Raw genomic sequence first — 6,028 nt, forward strand, 5'->3', positions numbered from 1 at the left:
TTCATCTACCTTATGATGGATATCTATGGCATTTTCTACTTCATATATTCTACCTCTCTTTGGGTTTAACATGGGTGTATCTCTAATAGAGGCAGACATATGATGTAATGAATTTTCATTTAAAATTTCAAACAGTTGCCATGCCTCATCCTCACTTTTCAGTATAAATGTCCCACCGCATGATGCATCGACCATTTATCGATGTCTTTCCGATAGTCCATCATAAAAATATTGGATTAACTGCCACTTGGGTACAGCATGGTGGGGATATTTTTTAATAAGGTCCTTTAATCTCTCCCATGTTTCATGAAATATTTCTCTATCTAATTGGGAAAAATTAGTTATGGCTTTCCTTATTTGATTAGTTTTTCCTATGGGAAAATATTTCTTGAGAAACTCTCCTTGCAACTGGTCCCAGGTTGATATAGTCATGGAATCCAAAGTATGTAGCCAGTATTTGGCTTTGTCCTTAAGTGAGAAAGAGAATAATTTTAACCTAAGAGCATCATCGGAGAAGTTGTGAATTTTGACAGTTGAGCATATCTCAAGAAATTCTTCAAGATGTTTATAAGGGTCCTCATTACTAAGTCCATAAAATGAAGGTAACATTTGGATTATACTGGACTTAATTTCATATTGAGTGGCCTCCACAGGGGGCACTTGAATACAAGGAGAGTAGGTATATGTGGAAGGAGTAAAGTACTCCTTCAATTGCTTGGGTGGATAATTCTCCTGATTTCGGTCCATATTTTTACATCTGTTAGCTCTAAAGGTTCTTTCTATTTCTGGATCAAAAGGTTAAATTTCTGGTCGTAACGATCTACGGCCAAGCATACACCTTACAATTATACTGTAGAGCAAACACAAATTTTTTTTTTATAATATATATTTTTATAATAAAGTGAGAAAAGAATAAAGAAAATCTAAAGAGAAGAACCTAAGAATCTTAAATCTATGAAAAGGAAAAAATTAGTTAATGTTTAGATGTTAATTGCAATCAACTTAAACAAGCATAGACTCTCTATCCTAAGGTTAACTTAGATCTAGACAGCTCCTAACTTTCAAGACCGCCTTTGAGCACTCCAAGCTCAAGACTGACTAACTGACTCGGCCAGGTAAGCATAAGATGTTGGAGGTTCCCTGCTCGTTGCTTTTCTTAGACACCAACTGAGTTGGCCAGGTCAGTCAACGGAACCAATTGAAAACCACTTTCTTTAACCACTTGCCTTAGACACCGAGCAATTAACCAATCCGCACTCGGTTCAACTCTAGGGCTTTCTTATCCTATTGAGCTCGAAATCCTTAGGGGTCAATGTCTAATTAATTTTAGATTAAGGTCTAGGTTATGCAAATGCAAGGTAGTGATTTGTGGGCCAAGGAAGGGTGATCAAATCCCCACCTTATCTGATTAATGGGTTATTGCCCTTAAGATTAATTATGGAGATGAGATGCAAAGAAACAAGGTGTCCAATCAAGTTAAAAATTTTTATATTTGGGATTATGCTATTTTAGTTAAGTGTTATGAAATGTCAATGGTTTTTTTTTTATTTCAACCGTCCCAAGATCTCTGATAACGGTGCCAAAATTTGGTGCGTAGTCGTTGATAGCACCAAAAATAACTCTACTCACTACGTAGGTAGGATGAATCGAGATCGTATCCTCAGGGACCTTGGGCTAAGTTGAGATTGCAAAATAAAAGAAAGAAGCATTATTTTTGATTTAGAAAATAAATTATCTTAAAATTGATGTTATTAGAAAATAAAGAGCTCAGGAGTTTTGAATTAATTTTGTACTAGCAGAGTTGTATCTCTTTTTTTTAATTAAATAGATGCGATTAATCTTAAGAAAAATACCTATCTTTCCTTGGCACGCTTCGTATCCGTAGATCACGGCGCGTCTCCAGAAAGTACTAGGTAAACAACTCTTCTTTCCTCGGCACGCGCCGTATCCGTAGATCACGGTGCGTCTCCGAAAAGTAAAAGTTGTTCCTAATATTAATCTAACAAAAAAGCATAAATAAAAGCATATGAAGGAGAGCAAATAAAGAACTCATGATGATTTAAATAAAAAGCATAATCTTTATTGCATATAAAAAAATACAAAAAAGTTTAGAACAATAAACCATCTCTGTGTCGTTACAAAATTTCTTCTCCACTCCCGAGACTGCTAGCCTAGCTGCTCATGAAGTAGTCCCTTTCTATCCCTCTATGCAAGGCTCTAGAAGAATTTCTGGGCTCTCCCTCCAATGGGAGTACAAAAGTCTTTTTATAGATGTTAGGAGGGAGGAGTTTTACATGATTTTTCGATGTGGGACTAAAAAAAATATAAATCTTTCCTCTCAAAATATTTCTAAATATTAATTTTTTTCCTTTAATAAGCATCTGTTTCACCGCCATCAAAAACTCCCTGCGAACCTGTCTGCCGCGCGCCCGCTCGCCGCGTCCACGCGCTCACGCGCGCGCACTCGCGCGCCCACTCGCGCGCCCAGGAGTATTCCACGTGAAACAACTTTTTCGTATTCCAAAAAAAAATTTTTGTTTCTTCACAATGACATCTATATCCTTTTGGATTCCTTGCATAGTATCTTCATTTTTTATAATACCATATGCATCCTTCTTTTATTTTAATTTTATTTTAAGTCCAAATTTTTTCAAACTTGAGTCTTTTTGATCTATGAATCGGACTCTTTGTATCGACGATCATCTTTCCTGTAAAACATAAAAAAAAGTATCAAATTCTTAATAAATAAAATAAATTAAATATAATTTTTTACTTTAAATGACTTAAATTAAGTGTTTATCAAGATTTAAATCTAATTTCATTTTTTAATCAAATTAGAAATTAGGTTGATCCAAGTCCTAATTGAATTAGGACTAGTTTTTTTCTTGCACTTAGCTTATCCAATAAACTAATTAGACTTGATCCAATCAAGCCCAAACTAAATTTAATTAAATTATATTTAATTAGACTTAATCTCAGCCCTTTGGCTTAATCAAATTAAGTCAATTAACAATCGAATTGCTAATCGATCCTCCTATAGTAATTGTACTAGGTTAAATGTCAATCGTATTGATCGTTTAATCCTAGAACGATTCTTAATCATTGATCAATCATCCGATGAATCATGAACTCTAATGTGTGTGATCTCATAGATCTGAACCTAAGTCAATAATATAAACATAAATTTTTATATCAATCGAAGTGACCATCTAGCAATGATACCCGATGGTCGGATAGGTCGAATGTGTAGAACAACATTCTTAGAATCCATGCGGATATAGTTTTCATATAATTTATCCCCTTGACCAAAATGCTCATAGGATACCTCAGAGTTCAACTGTCAACTCTGATCAGGTTGTCCACATTGTATTTCAAAATATCAAATCCATCTGATGGATTATCCTGGCCAAGATTTTGCTAAATTGAAATATAGCGACTCATTCTTCTCTAACTCTTGGAGTGGTCAATCCCATCTCGATCATACTTTGACTTCGCAAGTATTTGACTGTGCCTAGAAGCCTTCCGTCACTGAATTAAAAATTTAGTTAGTCCAGTACCAAAGCACAGTGAGTTGCTTGCAAGTCACTGAGGCGATCTCAAGTCTAAGGGACACTTATACATATATCCCATCAGAGACATTCTCAACAGCAGGATGCTCTGGAATTGGTCACGTTCATTAACGATGTACCCTTACATCTCACCTGTATGCTATACCAGTGTCTCCACACTTCTTGATTAAGAGGACAACCAACTCATTTGGTCATGAACAGTTTTAAAGACTAATCGATAAATCCTCTCTTTATCGAACCTAAATAATCCTAAGGACTTCATCACAACAATGAAGTTCATTAGAAGATGAAAACTTGTGATAAAAATATCAAAAATATATTTATTTATTAACAAATCAATTACAATACAAGGTTGCTTAACCGTCAACAGCTTGACGATTGACTTTTGGGACATATTTCCTAACACTCTCTAAATCTGATCCTACCATACCGTATGAGATATGGCATGATGAGAATCAAATCTTGATTATTTTAAGATTTGAGGATATCCAACCTATGTCAAGTGATAAGTACTATATTTTTATATTTATTTTAAGTATTTTTAATAATTTATGGTGCTAATATCTTTAAAAAAAATTTAATTTCATAAATAAATTAGATTTTTTTTAAAAATAGATAATTTTAAAAAATATAAAATTAAACATATTTATAAAAAATAGATGTTGATTTAATTGAGAATTTAAGTATCAAAATAATAGAGAATTATTGAAAAATTTAATACATATTTTTTTCAATTTTTCAGACAAAAATGAAAGCAAAAATAAAATAAAAATATCTTAAAAAATAAAATTTATTGCCTTCGGTGTAGGTGGATCGACCGCTCGGTCCACAGATTCAAGAGCATGGTCCACCGGAATAGTTTTGTAGTTTATGGTGCGGCTCACCGGCGGGCGGAAGGTTTTTTGTACAATCTGATGGCTAAAAATGATTCTGAGAGAGATCGGATGGTCCACATTCATTACCGACTGAAAACTATTCAGAAGAAGGATTTCTTTGCACGATCGGATAGCCAAAAACTCATCAAGAGCCTGATCCGATGGTTGACATCGTTCTCGACTTTGAATAGGAAATTCAGGGCACTGATCAACGGCTCAAATTTCATCCGATATGAGATCTGATGGTTGTTATCATCTCTGACTGTGATAAGAAGTATAACGCTGGTTTTTAAGCAGATCTGGATGGTCCAATCAAGATCCAACCATTAGAAATTAGTCATAAGGGTATTATACAAATTCTAAGGGTTTTAGGACTCCTTTTGTGACCAGAAAAAGATGAAAATTTTTCGATAAATAAGAGGTCTAAAAATAAGTGAGAAAAAAAGAAAAAATCAATAAAAAAATAAAAAAATTAGAAAAAAATTAGATAGATTTAGGGATCTAAAGGGAAGAAGAGAAGCCGGTTCACTCTACGCAGTATGAAAAAAAAAGAGAGGTCATCAACCATCTTTCCGACGAGGCTGTGCTGGTCAACTTGAGATCTTTATTTTAATTTTATTTTATGTTATTATCTTTTTAAATTTTTTATAATTAAATTTTAATTTTGATTAATGAAAAATTTATTTTTTTGCACTTTAAATTTTTATCTTTTATTTTTTATTGCAATTAGATGTTAAGATCTAATTAGTAGATCTTAGTACCAATTTATTTTATACACTTTAAATTCTTATTATTTATTTTTATTGTAAGTAGAAGCTAGGATCTAAATAGTAGATCTTAGTACCAGATTTAATTTTCACACTTTTAATTTCTATTTTTTGATTTAAATTATTTTTTTCAAAATTTTTTTATAAATCAAAGATTTTAAATCAAAATTTTGCCTTCTCTATGGATTCGACCCAACTTGCTACTCTTTATGTATTTTTAATTTATATTGAAGTCGGAATTAGATTGATAATCACGGTGTCTTAACGATAACATCTTGACTTTATCAATTTTGATGCCATTGTCGGGAAAGGCACCAATTTTAATATTTGATTTTTTTATTTTTTTATGAATATAGCTTATTAACTTTTTTTATTTTTTTAAATTTTTTATAAAAAAAATTAAAAAAAAAAGAGATAGAAAGCTTCAAATTTTGCTTGATGAAATCAATCCTAACCTTAATCCTAAATATTTTTTTAGTATTAATTATTATTTTTTTTCAAATTAACCTAAAATTTATCCACATAAACTTAATAAAAATTACACGACAAGAGTAGAAACTTAATATTTTAGAAGCATTGATTATCTTAGATTTACTTTTGGTGATTGCTGAGACAAGGTAAGCTTTCAAGTTTGATTATTTTCATGCATCTAATTTAGTTGCATAGAACTCATTATTTGAAATTGATTGTGCATATTCATCTCAAATTAATTTAAAGGCAACACCCATAACAAGATAAGGTGGGGATTTTATCACCTTTTTTTTATTCAAAATTGACCAACCAGCATCCCACATTAACCCAAGCCTAATTAAAATTC

General features: G+C 32.2%; 1 non-coding gene across 1 annotated transcript; it reads left to right on the forward strand.

Moving 5' to 3' along the window:
- The first annotated feature begins 254 nt into the window (after positions 1 to 254).
- Positions 255 to 360, forward strand: LOC140851305 (small nucleolar RNA R71). Its single transcript, XR_012134057.1, has one exon. It is a non-coding gene; the product is annotated as a small nucleolar RNA R71 (small nucleolar RNA).
- Positions 361 to 6,028: the final 5,668 nt, after the last annotated feature.

This window comes from Elaeis guineensis, chromosome 8, assembly GCF_000442705.2.
Source record: "Elaeis guineensis isolate ETL-2024a chromosome 8, EG11, whole genome shotgun sequence".
Lineage (NCBI taxonomy): Eukaryota > Viridiplantae > Streptophyta > Magnoliopsida > Arecales > Arecaceae > Elaeis > Elaeis guineensis.